The following is a 20957-nucleotide window of genomic DNA, read 5'->3' on the forward strand; positions in this document are numbered from 1 at the left end:
AAGTCCAGACTCTTACCGATGAGATCACAGCCTTGTTTAAGGCAGTTGCTAAATGTTATTATATCTCTTCAAATTCATCATTAATTGGGTTTGGGAACAAAAAGTTTGATGGGAATTCTAGGAACCAATTCCTAAATTCCTTCATTCTGCAATTTGGAATTTTGACTAACAATTACTAACAACAGGGCAAAGTGGAGCAGTAGTATATTCGTAGCAATCTTTGAGGTAATGCATTGACTTGGGCATCTCCCTTGGTTACTGGCATTATTGCCATGCTGGGTTGTTATCTCACCATTTATTCGCTTCTAAGTCCATGTTTGATTAACACAATCAGTTTTATGCTATTGAGGAAGCCTTACTCAATTTTCATTGAGAGACTATGCAACCATGTTCCCCAAGATGGACTTGGCCTGCAGCTGGCATTAGATTATGCAATTCATTCTTTTAAGAAAGGGCTTGCATGGTGAGATAAAGATTGAGCTAGGAAGGTTAGCATGCTCTGATACTTTTCAACAGTTAATTGGTATACCTCTGCAAATTGATTATCTATTACAACAATGAAAGGCGGAACTTACGCAATACACTGTCTCTTGCCTATGTGTCCCTTATTTTGCATCTGCCTCCTATTTCCTCCATGAAAGAGTCAAAGGAACTTATGAATTTTGGAACAGGTTGTGATTCCCTTTTCTTGGATGAAATAAATCCATGCAGAACTCATGGGCACTGCATCTACTTTTATAAAAGAGGGTCACCAGCTGAGTCTTCAAAATAGAAAGGAGAGAGTGGGTGCATCTGTTTCTTTCCTCTCTTTACATAATTACAATCAAAGTTGGACAACTACTTCTCTGTTTAAAGTTGTGTTGTCGGGAGTGTGGCCAGGATGGTGACCGAGTGAGACGCCCTTTCCCATCTCTCCGCCGCCACCGATTCATGCCACCATACACCGCACCAATGCCCTGGTACAGCTATCTCCGGGATAATAGAGGATCAGGGACCAACGTGCTGGGCTTTTGCCCATAAAATATACCCAGGCGAGAGCCAGGACAGCCTTACTGGCTGTGCATCAGTATCCCGAAGTCAGAGTCCGCTCCTAGGGGAGAGGCCCAGGCTGAAAGGGACCTGCACCCTGGGGCTATAGTTCCAGGGCTCTGTGTACCTTTAGTGGGGGAGGCATGAATTGGCCGGGCACCACCCTTCGCTATGTGGCTGAAATGAATGACCCACCACAAAAGCCATGCAACGAAATTGAATCAGTGCTCCCCCACCTCGACAGATCTAGTTTTGCCTATGGACTCCCCATTGTGTGTGTACACCAGATTTAACACACAGGGGGAGGCCTAAAATGAGGGTGGCACTTGGCGGGGGACCCAGCTTTGGACCTGCCTGACCACAACTCTATGTGCAGTGCCCCCGACCCCCGGATAGAGGGGCGGGAGTTGCTACTGCTCTGGTACCCCTCAACCCCCACAAACAGCTGGACTCCCCGCGGCCATAAACATATCAAGCTCTAAGCATGCCAAAAGCTTACACATTCTATGGCCTTGAGGGATGCCTGCGTAGTTAATCCAGAATGGCAGTTTTAAAGTGCTATTTTGACCTGACAAAATAATCCTTTTGGGTTGAATCCATCACCGTTCTTTAGCTCACTGTGCCACCCAGTTCAGGCCTAGCTATATGCAAATCAGTCTTGACCCTGTGCCTCATGGGAACAATCCAGCCCGAACTGCCAAGCAAGGTTTTCCCTGGACCGGAAACAAGCATCCTGGGACTGATTTTAGGGTAACACCCCTCATCAGCCAGGCTAGCTTGAATCCAGTGGGAAGGTGAGCAAGAGACCGACGTCTGGGCATACCCTGCTAACTTAGGGCAAACAAAGAAAACACAAGGGGATGATGGGCAGAGCACTCAAACTTTACAGACAGGTTGGCAAAGTGAGCTAAAGGACGAGGGTGGATTCAACCCAGATCTGTGACTGGGGGTGAGTGTCTGAAAAGTTTAACATTTTTCATCTTTTCAGCTTATGACTGCAACCTAACCTGCTCAGCCCCCAGTGGTTGCTGGGTGGGGCTGAGCTTGATTACTTTCAACAGCTGGGCCGCGCACTCGCGGCCAGCCAGCCCTTGGTGTTGGAGGTCCCCCACCAATGTGGGCAGTGTGGGGCCCTCCCCTCCCTGTTGCAGACATACCAGAGGCATTGTTGCAGGATTGTTGGGACAGGGTGGCCCCTCAACGGAGGTCCCCAATTCCCTGAGAGAATTCGGCCCATTCCAGGTATGTGTTGAGGGCACTGCAGATGTGGATTGAGCAAGGCGACCGGAGAAGGTCTCTCATGTGGTTTCGAAGTGTGTTTGGGGACAGTAGACCGCCCGTGCCAGCCTAAGGCAGAGAGCCATTAAATCACATTATTGCCCCTAATAGGAGGGTAGGTTTTCCTGCACTCTCCATTTCTTTCACCTGTGGCTGCCCGACAGTACTGCAATCACTGTTGAAGGTGGGAAAGTGGATCTGTAACCTGCGCTTGGGGGGCAACCTTATTGTAGAGGGTGTTGCATCTCATATTCATGGTGAGATGTTGGTTTATGTCCTGCACTGCCAGGATAACGAGTAACATAGATGGTGACTGTATATTATGCACAGCAAACAAATTGCTTTTAATAACGTGTGCCATATATCAATATTTACCCTATTGCACTATCTATACTGTTATGACAAGTGCCTAGTGACACAGTGATTTATGTGATTATGGCCTAAAGTGTTTAAGGGTATTTTATATCACCTTGTGTGGAGACTCTTTTTGTGATGTGTCTAGTGTGTCACTGGTGTGTGTGTGTGTTGCGCAAATATTTTACACATTGCTTCATGGATAAGCCTGACTGTTATTCCAAGTTACCAAGGGGGTTAGCAGGGGTTAGCTTATGTGTGTAACCCCCTTACTCAACTAGAGTGGTGGGTTCGGCCAGGGTTATGTGCATACCATAGCCAACCGGAAACCCCATTTCTAACAGTGTCCACTATACAAAGGCAGGCACCATGTATAAACAGTGGACCGTCAGAGCCACTCATCAGAACTCTCCTGGACCTGTGGGGGCAACAGAAGAAGGACTGCCCTGCTGCCAAAGGACTGCACTGCTGTTTGAAAGACTCCCCTGCTGCCAAAGGACTGCCTTGCTGTTTGAATGACTGCCTTGCTGTATGAAAAGGAAGAATGGGCCTGCTTGCCTTCATCCCAGGTTCACCAGAGTAAATCCAAGGGTCAGTTGGCTGACTTTCTGTGTGAGCTACAGGAACACAAACACCTTCAGAAGCCTCCCTACAACTACCTAACTAACCTACTACAACTGGACCTCCCTGAGTCTTGCTGGCCTCTGCTGGAGTAAGTACTAATCGTCAAGCCATGCCTCCCCAGGTCTGGGACATTTGGCTGGCAGCAGAGCTTACTCTTTATAAATAAGGGGCACAAATCCTGAAGGTTGGGCTCATGATAACTGTGAGCCCACTTGCTCAAGCCAAAGGTCAGACACTCCTGATAACCAAAAATGCGAAGATCTGGTGAATCTTGCTCTTGGCACGACAATGAAAGTCAGCGGGGATGAGCAATGCTTGTCTTGCGGTTTGCTCTACAGTGTTGACTGTTCACGCTGCTCAGCCTCCTCCTCATGGGCCTCCTCTAATGCAAATACAACTCTTCGCATTGAATTAACTTTTCAGTCAGACTATACTGATCTCTGTATTTGACCCGTGCTTCATCATGGTTGGCATGCATTCGGGACTTTTCTCCACATTAGAGTGACCAGATGACTGTGAGTGGAACTCTTTGCTTTTAGGCGCTGTTTTAACTGAAAACTTTAAAACTGGATATCTCTGGTTTTACTTTGTTCTGGTATGATTTCATTTATCAAAATTTACTCTATCTTTCTAGTTTGGTTTGGTATTTTTCTTGTGTTGTGTTTTCACTTTATTACTGTTTGTGTGCTGCATAAATACTTTACACATTGCCTTTAAGTTAGGCTGGACTGCTTTTGTGTCAAGCTACCAGAGGGTTAAATAAGTGATTTTTGTGGTTGACCTTGACAAGGATTGTGGTTGCTGCTTGAGTGTGTATTCCACTCCCCCCAATTAATAACTTAATAACTCAACTTTTACAGCAGATCTTCGCACAAGTCCTAAATTAGTTTCATTTTCCTAAAAGCAATACTAACTGAAATGTTCTTTTCACATAAATTGCACATCTATGATGTATAATTCTAAAAAAAGTACATCTTTTTAGAACTGTTAAAGTACTCCGCCGAATATTATGCTTTAGTGAAATCCATTTGATGTTAGGAGAAATGATTAAATACAATAAACTAACTTTGTCGCCCCCTGAAACGCTCTCCAAAGTGAGCGAGAAGGAATTCTTCTTGACGTAGCTCGTTCCCTGAAATCCAGAAATCGCCCCCCTCCACGCAACCCCCAGTGGGCCCTGACAAACAGAGCCCCTCATCCCTTTCAATATACTACCTTAATACCCGCTCCCTTGTCAAGCATCAGCTTGATATCTTCATCCTCTTGGCCAATGACAAACCTGACATCCTTCTTCTGACAGAAATCTGGCTGGCACTTGATTCTTCCCCTGACATGCTGGCGGCATTACACTCTGACTCCTACATTATCCATGACAACCCCTGCCTGGCAAACCAGGGAGGGGGGGGGCTGCAGCCATCATCAACTCTAAACTACAATGTACTGCCTTGACCTGTCTATGCCTCCCAGAGGCGGAGAACATAGTTATTAAACTGGAATCTGCCTCCGACACTCTCATCTGTGTGTTACTCTATAGGCCCACGCACCAGATGCCTCTATTTGCCCTATCGCTAAGTGAACAGATTGCTAACCTTGTCATCAACCATGCCAAAATCCTTCTCATGGGCGACATTAACTACTGGTATAATGACCCTCACGAAGGACCACAGGCTGAACTGACCGATCTCCTCACTAACCTGAACTTCACCCAAAAGTTTTCCTCACCCACTCATCTAAAAGGGCACATTCTGAACCAAGTCTGGACGAACTTCCTGATAACACTTGCACCCACAACTCTCCCCTGTATATGGTCTGACCACCATTTATTAAAATTTACGTTAGGTAACCTCACCTTTGAGAAATCCCCACAGTCGCTGGTGGGTTGGCTAGGAAATGGAACTCCACAGACAAAAAGGAATTTCTCGACACCTTGGTTAGCATAGCCCTGACACCTGACCTCAATATCAATATAGCTGAAGCAAATCTCTCAGGCTGGCTACTCACAACTAGCGATATGCATGCACCCCTTAAAAAAGTTAAATTGGCCCGTCGCGCCGACGCCCAGATATGGTTATTCACTGGAACCGAAATCTCAAAAACTGGCCCTGCGCCAACTGGAAAGGCAGTGGCGACAGAATTACTCTTCTGACAAGAAACTATTGTACACTATAGCACAGAAAGAATATATTGAGGCCATCCTCTCGACCAAAGCTGCCCACTTCTCCTCATGTATCCTTAATTCTAATAAGAGTTTCAAATAATTTTTGCAATCTTGAACTAGTTGTCCAACCCAGACAAAATCCTTCCCCAGGCCACTCCTACCCAAGATCTGTGCGACTCACTGAACAACTATTTTATTGAAAAGATCACTACCATTAAAGCTAGCATCTCTAAACCCCCCCACCATGACCTTCTCTGTTATGTGCAGCAACAACTGCATGCTTAGCTGTTTCCGAACCATCAGCACAGAGACCTTTCAGGACCTTCTGGCTAAAGTCAAATCAGGAGCCCCTACAGACTGCTGCCCAGCTCACATACTTAAAGACTGCCTCTCAACATTCCCCGGCCCAGCCCTTGCCTTGCTGAACGAGTCCCTTTCATCTGAGCACGTTCCAACAGCATTTAAAAAAGCCATTGTGGTTCTTCTACTGAAAAAATCTGAAGCTGACCATATGAATTTGTCTAACTACCGCCCCATCTCCCTGCTCCCATTTTTGACGAAAGTACTAGAAACCTATGTAGCAAAATGCCTGTCCAACTTCTTGGAAGAATCAAAATACCTCGACTCTCACCAGGCGGGCTTCCGCCCACACACTCCACAGAATCTGTGACATTAGCTGTCCTGGATACTCTCTGTAATAACGTTGACAGAAGCTCCCCTCAGGCACTAGAACTACTGGGTCTTTCCGCCGCCTTTGAGATGGTTGACCACACTATATTGGCAGACCGTCTCAGGCAAGCTGGCATCCAGGTCACAGCCACTAGATGGCTTAGCTCGGTCCTGGAGGACCTGTCCCAGGCTGTTTGCTCAGGCCACTTCACTGTCCCAAAAAGAAGAACTGCGAGTGGTGTTCCGCAAGGCTCCTCACTCTCCCGCCACCTGTTCAATCTCTACAACCTTACCCTGATTCAGTCCCTCAAAGACAGAAAGGTGACTGTCTTCAATTATGCGGACAAGCTGCAACCGGTTTTCACGGTCGACAATTCACACAGCTCAGTCACCGAATTTCAGGCAACCATGCTGCACTTTCAACTATTGATGGATCACGACCACCTTAAGCTAATTCCTGGCAAGACACAGCTAGTCGTCACAAGAGACAGCCATAACTTCTGGGACCCACACTATTGGCCGACAGAGCTAGGACCTCCGCCCATTCCCTCCTCCTCGGCTAAAACACTCGGTTTCACTCTAAAAAGGGATCTTACACTCAAAACCCAGGTTGGGTCTGTTATATCTAAATGCTTCTTTTAACTGCGAAAGATACGGAAGATCCGAGTTTACTCACGTAGAAAGCCCTGACCCAGGTTGTAATAACCACCGTTCTGGACTATGCAAACTCTGTTTACCTGGAAATGCCACTCTACCTGTTCAAACGGCTGCAGATAGTCTAGAATCAGGCAGCCAGAATGATTCTTCAACAACCTAGGTGGCAAACGGCGCACCTCGAATGAGGAAATTGCACTGGCTCCCCATCCCTCAACGCTGCGTATTTAAACTGGTTTCTTGATCTTCAAATCCTTGCATAGTCAAAATCCCAAATTCATAAACAACCTGATAATCAGGTACACCCCCTCTCACAATCTGCGACCAGCCCACCTCCTGCTCCTCTCTAACCCCACATTCAAGCGGAAACATTTGGGAGGCTGCAGATTAGCAACCCTCGCCACTAGACTGTGGTACTCCTTCACCCTGGAGATCCGGTCATGCACTGACCTTTTGAAATTCAGGAGGTCACTCAAAACGTGGTTATTAGCACAAGCCTGCAACTGGCTCCTCCTCAAGCAACGGACAAGGCCTACTACAGCGCCATGAAACCAATCAGTGTACATGCGCTCTACAAATTATTCTTAACATTAACATTACTGCTGCACCCCCATTGAAGATGAAGCATATTGTAATCCCAAGGATGTGCTCCATGACACCCCAGTTCCTTCAGCCCTGGGCACGAAAGTTCGCAATGGGTGTAAAACTATCAGCGAGATCACAAAATCATGCAATTTTCTATCATCCATATGCACAGGAAGTGACATCAATTCCTGCCTTCACCCTACTTCAGTAAATTCTTCAAGCTGTTCCATCATCTGGACATTACGTGATAATGGCAGATGCAAACAAGGGCCTGTTAGGGACAGATAGGGTATTGGGAAAGAACCCCTGTTCCAGTGAAACTAAGAAAGTAAGGTGAGATCATGTGCATCACATAGTACCCCGTATTGCCAGTCCTCAAAATCACACATAGATGTACACAATACAGAAACTCACATAGCATTCACACAAAACATGCACACAGCCTCGTACACTTCCCGCTATCTACCATGCACACTCAAACTACCCTCATCCCTTATTCTCTGCACACTCCGAGCAGCATTGCCGGAGATATGGAGGTCTAAACCTGACGAGTTGGGTAATTGATAGGCTGGACCAGGTCTCTCAATGAAACACGCTTTTGGATTAGTGCACTAAGGATTAATTGCTGATTCTCCAAGCCTGTGAGCTGCAGATTTTGCATGAGCGCCTGAGCCGCCAAATACTTGAATTATCCTTGGATGCTTGCAGTATATTTCTTACATTTTGGGACAAATTTGAATACTTTTTATCTAATGGACAGTGCAATCCATTGATACAGTCTACAAAGGCATACACAACAGTTTATTGTCCTGAAGAAGACCCCATTGTGATTTTTATGAAAAACACACATTAGTAGGGGTCAAAACGGCGACATTCAAGAACTAGCATGTTTTCAGCCCAGCAAGATCTATATAATTGAAGTAATCTTGCTAGGGTTTTTTGTGATTGCCAGTAATATAATGAAATAGATGTTTCATGTTGATGTTTTGTCTCTTTGTAAATATTTGTGGAGTATTTTGATGTGTATTGTCACAATATGTCACCAATTCATGTCACTATTGTAAATATTTATGTGTATTTTGTTGTGTATGTTGCATATTGTCATTTAGTTATTTTGTCTAACCTACTAATTGTTCAAATACAAAAAAGATGTGTTGAATCAAAATTGTTGCTTTTTCAGTCGTGTGCTGCTAACACATATGTTGTAAATCCCATCTGTAAAGGAGAACAGAAAATTCATCTCTCATTCAACCAACCACCTGCTGGACTTGCCTATTCCTCACTCCTCAGAAAAGCACAATGCCATCAACCACTTCTTAACTGAAAACATTCAGAAGATCTCACAGCATGTTGATGTCATCAAGCCTGCTTCAATTCATACACCCCTTTCCATATAATCTTGCAACGGTAAGCCTTCAAAGCCTTATCTCTCCCAGATCTGGCTGACATACTCAACTCTCACAAAATAACTACTAATGAAGTTAATATTTTACCATTTTCCTCCATCAAAGCTCTCTCTGGGGACACTCTTTTGTACCTGATTGCCATAATGAATGCTTCCCCACTCAAGGCATCTTCCCAGAAGTTCTTAAACAGGCCAGATCCTCCCACTCTTAAAGAAACCTTCAGTAGTACCCTGATGATCTTGCCAAATAATATCCCATTACTAACCTACCATTCATTGGCAAGATCATTGAAACAACAGTATGTATTCTGCTTCAAGATCACAGTAATGCTAACCATCTGCTTCATGACTCCCAATCTGGCTTCAGCTCACACTGTAGCATGGAGACTACTGCCTTATATGTGGTCCTCTTGATCACAGATGAACATGAACCCTGTCTTCTAATATTGATGGACCTCTCAGCTGCCTTCATCACTGTTGACATTTCAACCCTCATATGCACCATGGATTCTCAAATTATATATATATTTTTTTAATTAAGTTTTGTACAGCGCGAACTTGACCCGAATCGAGTATCAGAGCGCTTTACATAGCACCATTTGCGTTACATGAGAACACATTCACTTTTTTGTTAGACACTGGGAGATTATTTGATTTGCCCAGAATCACAGGATGATCAGCGTCATTGCTGAGACTCTAACCTAGTTCCCCAGATTCGAGGACGACCGCCCTAGCCATTAGTCCAACTCCTCTCACTTAGTCGGCAATGTCCCACACAGGTTCTCCTCCTACGTTTCCAAGCAAGACCAGTTTTTCCACATTGGCAATTCCAGGTTACAAAATATCCATATCACTTGTGGAGTCCCCCAAGGCTTAATACTGTCATATTTCATCTTCCTACCTTTACACAGAGCTACTTGGTGGTCTACTCACAGATAACAAACATCTTGACGATTTTCTAGTGTACCGATGATATGCGACTCTACTTGTAAGTTTCATGTTATATGCTCAAACTCTGCTTGCGCATCATCAAGACCTGGATGGCTAATTGCCTAGAGCAATAAGCAAGCTATAGTACAAAACTGGCTCCCCAATGAATCATGGCTTTGAACCCAAACTTTCACCGAATGCCAAGTCATTTGAATTCCCCCTAGACACAAACCACACTCTCAGGGAGACATTGCCAAAAACACAAAGACAACATGGCTGTATTCTCTTCCGAAGAAAATCAAACCATTTCTTCCAGAAAGTGGTTTCAGAACTGTGGTTCAAGCCCACATTCTCTTGCATCTGAATGGTGGTAATGCCCTTCTCTGTGACCTCCAAGGTGCTGCACTTAGGACCATTCTACATGCTGCAGCACATCTCAATTCACGTCTACAGGGATCACAGCCCCTATGCTGAGTGGCCCAAAAAGCGATTGAACCAGCATCTATGGCTTCATGCTCCTAAGTCCCTAACAACCCATCCTCTCCTTTAGGCCGGCCTTCCATTTTGGCAACTAGCAAAATGAAACCAGCCTCTTCGCCGACTTCTAACAGAACCGCCTCGATTGTGCAACAAATGACCTACAGAACTAGAGACTCTCGGCCATTGGCAAGGCTAGTCCTGCTACTATGCTAAAAATGCACTGGTGCGATTCACCTCTGATTAGCATTGTGTTTTTAGAGAGGGTGTTGATTCTAAGTAGAGAAGCAGAAGAAGACAGAAGCAGGTGCACCAAACCACAATTCAGACTTGACTCCCAGAGAGTTTTGACAGTGCACATGAAATGTCTGCCCAATCAAATCCTGTATAAATCAGATCCTGTATTCACATCCACCAATATGGGGGCTGAAGGACTCTTGAAAGCTCTTTCTTACATTGATCACATAAAGGCTGGTGACAGCTCCACTGTCACCTACACCTACTCATTCTGTAAGCAAAGTCCTTCAGCCTGCCCTTTTAATCTTTCCACTTTTATTTTCCTAATGATAACGCTTTATTTTTGCCCACGCTCGCCATTCACCAAGGAAAGTCTAATAATGTGCAAAACATGTTTAGTAAACAGATATCTGAGGCAGTTGAGTGGATTGTGACACATTGGTTTCAATGTACAAGCCATCTGACTTTTTATGCCTGGTTCACCACATAAACTGTATTCTCACATTAATATCTAATAATCTAGGGGAATCCACTGACGACAACAAATTCATGTTACTCTACTATCCAACTTTACCAATAGTAAAAACACAGTACCTTCCCACTACTGAGTAAGCAGGACAGGAAGAAGTTACATTGTTGCCATTTTGGGAAGACAAATTACTATTCAGGGAAATTGAGGAAGGCTAGGAAATTGTATAAAGTATGTATTGTAGGAAATGTAGTATTGTTTTAAGGCCATGTAAAATCCAGTGTACTGTATTGCTTCCCTCCTCCTGATTATTTGAATTAAGGGATATCATTTTCACACATGCTCATCTAAATTTCTACTGACCTATTGAGGCAACCGCATTTGGCAAATCATGGAAAATTTCCCTATCTGCATGTAAGTTCACCAGAGATTTCTGCACCAGCGGTGGTTCCCCAAAAGAGGATTTTCCACCTAAGTCTTGATTATGAGTTTGGTGGTGAAGAGCCCGAATCATGCACATGGGTAAATACAGATTCTGTATTGTTCAGTAAACAAAATGTGCCTAAAACACTGATTATGTGGGTTTATTGTGTACTGTGGAATTGTTATTTACTGCATGCGCTAAATACCGAAAGTGTGTTATTTAGCTCATGTATTAAATGCCCCACCCGATATATAGCACTTGCACAAAATATAAGGAAGTTGCTATTGTCAGACACTGAAAGTTTTCCAGAGTGAAAAAATGAATCCCTACAGAATAGAAACAGTCAGAGCAACACACAAAAGCACCTTAGAACTGCCCAAGAGTACAAATCTTTCTAGTGCGGGAGTGTGCAGGCATTCATTTTGTGTGGGCAAAGCATCTTGAAACAAGAAAAACAAAACCCGCTGCAATCCTCTGATCACTCAGTCATCACAAACAGACACCCGCCAAAGTTTTCCATCATGAACCGAGGCAGATAAAGGAAGTACAAGTTTACCAAACCTGAGCTGGAGATACTGGCCAAGGAAGTGTTAAGACACCATGGCCATCTAATGTGCCATCTCATGCTGAAGATGCCATCATAAATAAACAAAAAATGATGTCTGTGGAAGGAGATAATGGACAAAACTAATGATGAATCAACACATCCACAAGATATTGAAAACATTGAAAGCAGGTTCAAACCCTTGACATTCTAGGTACCCAAGTGAGTTGCCAAGCACAAGAACTAAAGCATGGAAACTGGTGGTAGTTCCCCACCTCAGCTCTACTGCAAGCTGTAGGAAGAAACAATTATGACCATCCTTAAGATGTCTGGTGTCGAAGATATGAAAGCAGGCCTCCAGTTTGGAGAAATCTATGGTAAGAGACATGAGAATTGTAATGGAAGTATGAGATTATAAGAAATTTACTTGGGGGAGAATCAACATCATTGTAAAGAGTGACTGATATAATTATTTACAAATAGTCACATTGATCCCAATATGTGATTGTATTAGGGTCTAAGAACTCTCTAATGGCGCTGTTGAAATATATTAAGATTGGACTACAACAATCATAATTAATTTTATTCTTGATGATAAAGGGTTGATTTGGGTGCTGAATACCCAGTAACCACAGTGTGACAAATGCTGGTTCTTTTCAGGATCATGACGTTGGGGATTTGTCCAGAGCACCTAACACAGCAGTTCAGTATACACTGATTCATATCTCACAGCATTTGCACATAAATAGTGTGGTTCAAGTTACAATTTTTCAGTACACTTGTTCCTGTCCACGAGTGGCCACCAGGTGTACATGATTGCAGTCAATTGGCACTAGTCAAGTCAAGTCAAGTCATAGAATTTATATAGTGCACTACATACCCAGAGGGTTTCAAGGCGCTTAGGAAGGGGAGGAGGATTACTTGTCAAATATCCACGTTTTAAGTTGCTTTCTGAATGCTAGGTGGTTCTGGGTAAGGCGAAGGTAAGCGGGGAGTGAGTTCCATGTTTTAGCAGCCAGGTAAGAAAAGGATCTGCCTCCCATGGTGGTCTTGTTGATGCGAGGTACAGTGGCGAGGGCTTGGCTGGAAGAACGTAGTTGGCGGGAGGGGGTGTAGAAGGACAGTCGTGAGTTGAGGCATTCTGGACCGATGTCGTAGAGTGATTTGTGTGCGTGGGTAAGCAGTCGGAAAGTGATCCTCTTGTTGACGGGTAGCCAGTGGAGGTCTTTAAGGTGACCAGAGATGTGTTCGTTGCGTGGGATGTCTAATATGAGTCTGGCTGAGGCGTTTTGGATTCGTTGGAGTTTCTTCTGGAGTTTTGCGGTAGTACCTGCGGATGTCAGGAAATCCTGCTACAATAGAGTATTTGCTTTCCTGGCATTAACTGTGTGAGTATCCAAGGGGAACTGTATATGCTGCTCATTCTCTGTCTGCAAAGTATCCATCACTTAGCAGAGTGTTTTGTTAAAGGTTGACTGAGAAATGCAATGCACCATCCTACCGTTTGATGTGGGTGCCTGTTAAAAGGAATTCTGGTGCTGCTTGCATTTTCAGCAGGGGAGAATAGGATTAGCAGTGGATCCCTGTGTTGGGCTCCAGGGTACATATTTTGATATGGTGCCCGTCCTTTCAACCTCAAGCTGACTCCCGCTGATGGGTTCCAGCTTCACTCAGTCAATCCTGGCTCTCATTCTGTGCCGCTCATAGGCTTCCGCAGGAGGGGACATGGAGGGGCGCTTGCCCTCCCCTGGGGCACCCCTCCTAGCCCCCCTGCCAGGGCCGGCTCTAGGGTGGTGTGACCAGTGCCATCCCACCGGGTGCTGGCTTCCTGGGGGCGTCATGTTTACAACTTAATTATGATTTTAAAAGCACCTGCTGCACGTTCCTTTCCTCTTGCAATTACAGGGCCTCACAAAAATGTCAAGATAACTCCTGTGATTAATGTTCTTCCTGGCCAGAGATCAGAGTTTTGTGTAGTTGATCTTTTTGACATGTGAAAGTAGTAGGGTTAATATGTCTGCTGCAAAGAACGTATACCAAGTAGATTAAAGAGTGCATTTAATGAAAATAGATCAGCATGTTACTGCTTTTAAAAGAGCCATATTTTTCTTACTTTAATTTATAACTTAAAGTCCTAATATAGAATAGTGAGGTATTAACTTTCATCATAGAAGTGCATACACTCTGCTAAGTATAGAACATTGATTAATGTTGCAAAAGGGGTTAATTTGGGTAGAAATGGAGTTTTATTATTAAAGAAAACTCCTAACTATGCTGTTTCTTTTTCGACTCTGAGTTTGTGCTTCTCCACACCAAGCACTCCTAAACTATACTGCCTACGAGTATGGATGACATGTGACTCCTACACTTTTAGGGGCATATAATCAACGGCAGGCGATAATTATGGCTGGCTGTGTGTAGCGTTCAAAAAATGAATGCCTCATTTCGCCGGATTCTATCGCCTGGTGAGCGCACGACGTGACGGAAAGAATCGAATTCGCCGGAATTCCAGCGATAGGAAACCGCATTAGGGAAAAACTAATCTATAATGGGAGACGTAGACTCAGCATTACAGTCCATCTCCCAATATAGATATGGCTTAGTAAGGAAAATAGCAGGCATTACAATTCAGCGAAAAACACGGTTAGCGCTGATTATAATATCGCTATGTGTGTTAGCGATACACTTGAAAATAGAGAGAATCAGGGTTAGTGATGATATCCCATGTTGTTTCACGGGACACGCCTCCCTTGCATCTCATTAGTGTTTCAATGCAATGCGATGTTGAAACCAGCGCTAATCCCATTGAACACGCGTTAGCGTGCTCTTGTAAATAAAGCAATATTTTTACTGTTGCATTTCGTCCGAAAACGGACGCAAACGTAGCGATACAAATATCGCTAGGCCTTGATCATATGCCCCTTTGTCCTTTGACTTATGTAACATTTCCTATACACTGATTTACACAAGTATTATTGATTGTCTGTGTAATGTGTGTGTGAGATGCAAAGGGCTCTGACATACTTTAATGGTATGAGTAGCGCTATATAACGAATTCAATGCATCTGAGAGAGAGTGGTTATGGAGTCTTGGTCACTGTTAACGGGTGCTAGTGAGAGAATCCGTGGTGGAGGGGATCATTGGGGGCGCCAACTAACATTGTCGCACTGGGTGCCACCAGCGCTAAAGCTGGCCCTGCCCTCTGCGGACGCCCATGCCACTATGCATTACACATGGTGCTCCAGCCACGGTTCCTCTCCAGCTCGCACTCTCTGTTCTGTTCTGAAACTCCTCTGCGTTTCAGGGCTCAGTAGGACAAGTCGCGGGCTTCATTTTCCTGCACCACCCCTTTGGCACTCTCTTCTAGGTGAACTCCTGTGCATCTCATTGCACGTCACATCTAGACAACACCTGGCGACTCTGCTCTTCTCTAGTACCCTCTGCCCCCCTCTCCCTTCCATCTTATAATTTAGTCAGAAGCGCCAGGAGACCTCAGACTTTATAGCGCGCTCTGACACCATAACAAGATTGAGGCAAAGTCTTTTCAAATAATTATTGGATTATAGTGGGGAGGAAGGAAGATGAGAAAGCAAGTGGAGGGGGCAGAGGGGGTTCTGGGTGAGGGAGAGCAGCTTCAGAGAAGTGAGACCTGTGTTCTGACTCCGCCAGTGAAGACAGCAGGTCTAAAGGAGAAAGAACCAGGCCAGACAGAGTAGGTCCAGGCAGTGTGCACGGAGGCAGGCTCGGTGGGCCCGGAAGAGGGACAGGGCAGGCAGAACAGCTCCAGGGAAGGGTGAGCAGAACCGGACCAGGGCTAGCCGATCCGGATCAGCAGATCCTCCCTGAGCAGGGAGATGGTGCGATACACAATCAGAATGTACTGTTCAGCTTTTGTGGTGCCAGGGGGTAGCTTGAGAGTTCAGGGTGGGTGTGGGTTTTAAGGTGCTAGGGAGCAATTTTAAGGTTCACGTGGGTTAGGGATTAGGGTGCCAGGTGGATCATTTTAAGGTTCATGGTGGGTACGAGTTTTGGGGTACCAGGGGGGGGGGGGGTAATTTTAGGGTTCAGGGCGGGTACGAGTTTTGGGGTGCAAGGGGTGACATTTTTGGGTTCAAGGCGGGTATGGGTGTTGGGGTGCCAGGGGGACAATTTTAGGGGTCAAGACAGTATGGGATATGAGGTGCCAGGGGTTAATTTTGGGTCAGTGGATATGAGTTTTGGGGTGCCAGGGGGACAATTTTAAGGGTCAGGGTGGGTATGGGTTATGGGTGCCAGGGGGGGTAATTTTAGGGTTCAGGGCAGGTATGAATTTTGGGGGGCAGGGGTAATGTTAAGGTTCAGGGTGGGTATGGGTTTTGGGGTGTTAGGGGTAATTTTAGGGTTCAGGGTAGGTATGGGTTTTGGGGTGCCAGGGGCGTTATTTTAGGATTCAGGGAGGGTATTAGTTTTGGTGGGGTGGGGTGGGGTAATTTTAGGGTTCAGGGTGGGTATAGGTTTTGAGGTGCTAGGGGGTAATTTTAGGGACCAGGGCAGGTATGGATTTTGGGGTGCCACAAAAAAAGAGATGACTGTGGCACAACAACCGTATGGTGTATGAGATCATATGCGGCCTGCTTCCTGCCCCCCATGGCTCCTCCTGCGCCCCAGTGTTTCTTGTGCCCCACCTGGAACACATCATGTCGGAGCATGGTGATGACGTTAACATTTTACCCCCCCCCCTCCCCGCCCCCAGGAAAAATTTCTGCGGACGCCCATGATGTGCCATTTGAGGCCATTGGTGGCCTAGTTTCCATCCTCACACTGCAGGGCTTGTTTTAGCAGAAGATGGATTTGGCACAGCATGATGTAATGGCCCAGCAGTGCTGCCTCCATGGTGATGGAATGTGTGCAGGTCTGATTTCATTGTTTTCAGCTCAAAGTCTGCGTGTACAGTATGTTTTTCAGATTATTGTGTTGGCCTACAGCGTTTATTTAATTCCATACACGTTAAGGATTTTTTACCAACTGCTTTTGACTAAAAGAATTTTATGATGGCATTTTCCACGATTTTGTGTGACCCCCTCATGCTTGTAATTTACCATTCCACCTCACTCATAATCAGGGCCTACAAATTAGAGCATTTTCCTTTACCAACACATTCTAAATCTAGCCGGAAGTTCTGTAGGACCACGCAGCCTGAGCTTCCCGTTTCCAAATTTGCAATTTATTTGGTACTAAAGATCTGCACAATTTATAGAATACTGTTTACCAGTAAGTCGCGCTTTAATAAAGCTCACCACCAAGCATAATGTATTCGCCTTCTGTATTGGACTTTTCAACGCCTAGAAATGCAGTTTATCTGGTGCTCCTGCTGACGAGCAGCTGACATAAACTACAGTGAACGAATGCTTTGTACGATACACCAAGTGCATGTTTCGTCCTCATGATTCGATTTATCTTGTTTATTTAAATTACCACATTCAAAGTTCATTTTCAATGTTCCACAGGCAACAGTCTAAAATTTTGGAATGTGTTTATTCAAAAAATTCGTTTTCTCCGATCAGCCTTTGTGTGGGGAAAGTCAAACAAGGAAAATATGGATAAAGGAAATAAAAAAAAATGCACTATATAGTGTGCTATTTTTAATTTCAATAGTTGCTTGGAATGCAAAAACACTTATTGAGCAAAGCTTTCTCATTTTTTTCCGAGTTTTGGAATGTATTTACTGCCTTTATTGTTAAGATAGATCCAGAGATAAATGGGTGTAAATGTTTCATTTTAATAACTATTGCTGGAAGGCAAGAGATCAAATTGCAGTTCAGTACAACAGATATGCGTTCTGGATTAGTTTTAAGATGACCTTGGGATCAAGGAGCAATAAGCAATGGAATGTAGTTATATTTGTCTAAAAGACAGGGACTGGCATTAAAGCCTGTCTCATTAATCAATGACAGCTAGGAGGGACATAGACAGTCTGGGGAAATCAGCAGGGCAGCAAAGCAGCGAAAAATAGTTTATAAATAAACTAGAGTAAATTTATGAGCAAACACTACCTTTTTTTTTTTACATATTTTTATTTTCATCAAAGAGGGCATATTTATACAATAAACATAAATGGGACGTTTTGTAGTTAATACATCAAGCAAAAAAAGAGAAAGAGAAAATGCAAAAAAAAGAAACCCTTGAAATCATAATAAGAAATGCGGGGGGGTTAAAGGAGACACATCTTATTTCATATTAAACAAATGTTAGCTATATTATTCCATTCAAAGCCAGTGGTCCCCATAGCACTTCTAACTTAACTAACGAGCGCATACCCCTTGCCTTTGCCAAGGCTGCCTCTAAGCCATAGGTATCTCTAACGATCGCCCACCAATACTCTGCCATAGGTGGTGCACCAAAGACCCATACCCTGGCGATGGCCAACATAGCAGCAGCCATTAAGATTGAAAAAAGGCATGCTACTGCTGGATTATCATACTTGTATCCCAACATAATTTCAAGATCCGTGAGTGGATGATCCAATCTTAATTTAGAGTGAAGTATTTGTTCAATACCCCCTCAATTCTGGGCATTCAATTAACATATGTTTCAAATTAGCAGCATATAGCCCACATTTAGGGCAATTTACCGTGTCCCCCATCTTTTTTCCCTGGGCCCATTTAGCTATTCTAGCCGGGGTTTAAAAAACATGCACGTAATACGTAGTTGCTGGAGTTGCAAACTAACAGAGTGAACCGAATCCTTAACATAACCTAAAACATGTTTAATCATTCTAGGCAAAACCATTATCCCCAATGTTTGACTCCAGCGTTCCGCTAGTTCCTCACTGCCTTCTGGTCTAAAACTTCCCCCATATATACAATCCCATACAATTGAATGTATTATTTCTTTTGCCTCCAAATTGGAGACCAGATATTGTCTGATCTGCAGGTATTAACTCCTTGGACGGTCATGACGAGCTCAGCTCGTCATGATGTACACCTCCATACACTCATGACGAGCTGAGCTCGTCATGAACAATGGGAATCAAGAAAAGTCAGCATCCTGGAGGATTACCTTTAGCATTCATGTGGTTAAAAAAGAAAATGGGCCGGACGTTTATCAGCTAAGCGTAAATTTTCAAATGATTTGATTACTCTGTCACTGTACATAGTGTGGCTCAATGATTAGAGCATTATAGTCAACAGTTGGTCCTAGACATTGATTCGAACATGCAACACAGTTCCTATAATAATATGTTTCGAATGATTTCTTTTTGGTCACCTTTGGATTAAATCACTATGGTTGATGTAAAACAGAACATGATAGATATAGTAGCCCAGAATGTCAATTAGTACATGATAAACACACCTGAAACAAATAAGTCTCAATAAAGTCCAAGAAACTTTCTTATTTAATATACATTTTGAAAATAGCAATTATAAAATACAATTATTTACAAAAAAAGGGGTTCTAATATCAATGAAGTGCACAGAAAAGAGTGAGAGTAAGTGCTCATGTGATTGATCAAGAGGATCAATGAAAAAGAGTGAAAATGATTTATGTACAAGAATGAGCCTGCCCTAACTTTAATTGCTCGCAAAAAATGTAATTCTTTCTCGCTGGCACGTGATTTAGAAGTCCTCCATATTCCTTGATTTGCAACACTAGCAAGAGGATTGGAAGGGGGGGCGGGACAGGAAAATGTAGGTGCAGGCTCCAAAGGAAATTGTCGACGTTTCGACCCAAAAAAAGAAAACCGGGTAACTGAGTTCCTCAAGGACGGGACTTCATCAGGATGGGGCGAGGGAGAAGGGGGGGGGCGAAGGGTTACTCAATGTGCACGTAGGTTAAAATAACCACAATGTCAGTGGGCACCCATAAATGGTGTGCCACTTGTGCGATGTTAATCCGCACCCAAATTTTTATTTTTCACTGTGCCGAGTTTAGCACCACGAGTTGTATCACGATGGCGTTCCGCCGTTAGTGTAGGTTTTTTATTGCTCAAGTCGATGAAACTACGGAGGAACAAATCTTCTCCTATTTTCACAGCCGATAGCTCCGTACTTCCTCTCTGTAAACGCGTGACTTGATTTTTACAATTGTTTTTAATATGTACATTGTTTGTGCTAGCTTACAGCAAGACATCTTTTTAATGACTTTTTAAGATCATACAAAAATAAATACTTTTCTTATGGGAAATAATTTCTGACTATATGTTGACTTTCTGGTGTTGTGAGTATTGACCCAATGAATGATGTGGAGTGTTGTTGATTATTGAGAAATACTGTATGACAAGAGAATATCCCAAAGGGAATTTTTCATAGACTGAAGTGCTTTTTGGAGAAATGATAAGAAGGAAGCTACCTGGGCCAGATATAGGTATCCAAATACCGGTCGGTAATGGCCGAAAATACCGATTTTCGGCCGTTACCGACCAGTTTTTGGATACTGAGAGGTAGGGCATCTCAAAATACAGATTCGGTAATTTTACCGAATCAGTAAAATTACCGATTCGGTAAAATTACCGAATCGGTAAAAATACAGAATCTGTATTTTGAGATGTAGGTGGCACTGTAAACAGTGCCACAGGACTTTAAGGATCCGTTATTTACCACCACTATTAGTTGGTGGTAAATAACGAATACCTGTGTATATGTAAATCTGTGCATGTACACCTGTGCCATGTGGCACACATACATGCCCTTAGGCCCTAATCAGGGGTGCAACAGGGTGTCAAAGTGACACCCAGTCACCCTTGAATTATTCGGTATTTACCGAATCGGTAATTACCAATTCGGTATTTTATACCGAATAATTACCTACATTGGATTTACCGATTCATAAATACCAAATCGGTAAAATTCAGTATTTATGAACCGGTAAATCCTAATTACCTACATCTAGCCCCTAGTGACCACCTTGCGCATTGTTTCTGTATGTTTATTTAATTATGTACAAGTTTCGGTCTCAGCTTGAGCAAGTTTCATTTATGCAAAAAGAAACTGTAGCTAGGTGTTAATGCAGCTCAGCCCATCTCTCAATGAGCACCCAAACTCACACAATCAGAACACTCTTCAGCACGCATTCCATCTTGCAGGCAGCCTACTCATACATGTTAGCTTTTAGCCAATGTACCCACCTATACAGAACACCAAT

General features: G+C 43.9%; 1 protein-coding gene across 3 annotated transcripts in view; it reads right to left on the reverse strand.

Annotated features, from left to right (window-relative positions):
* The window catches only part of KERA (keratocan), a 193303-nt gene that overhangs the window by 82104 nt on the left and 90242 nt on the right, over positions 1-20957 (reverse strand). The window lies entirely within an intron of this gene.

This window comes from Lissotriton vulgaris, chromosome 1_1, assembly GCF_964263255.1.
Source record: "Lissotriton vulgaris chromosome 1_1, aLisVul1.2, whole genome shotgun sequence".
NCBI classification, from domain to species: Eukaryota; Metazoa; Chordata; class Amphibia; order Caudata; family Salamandridae; genus Lissotriton; species Lissotriton vulgaris.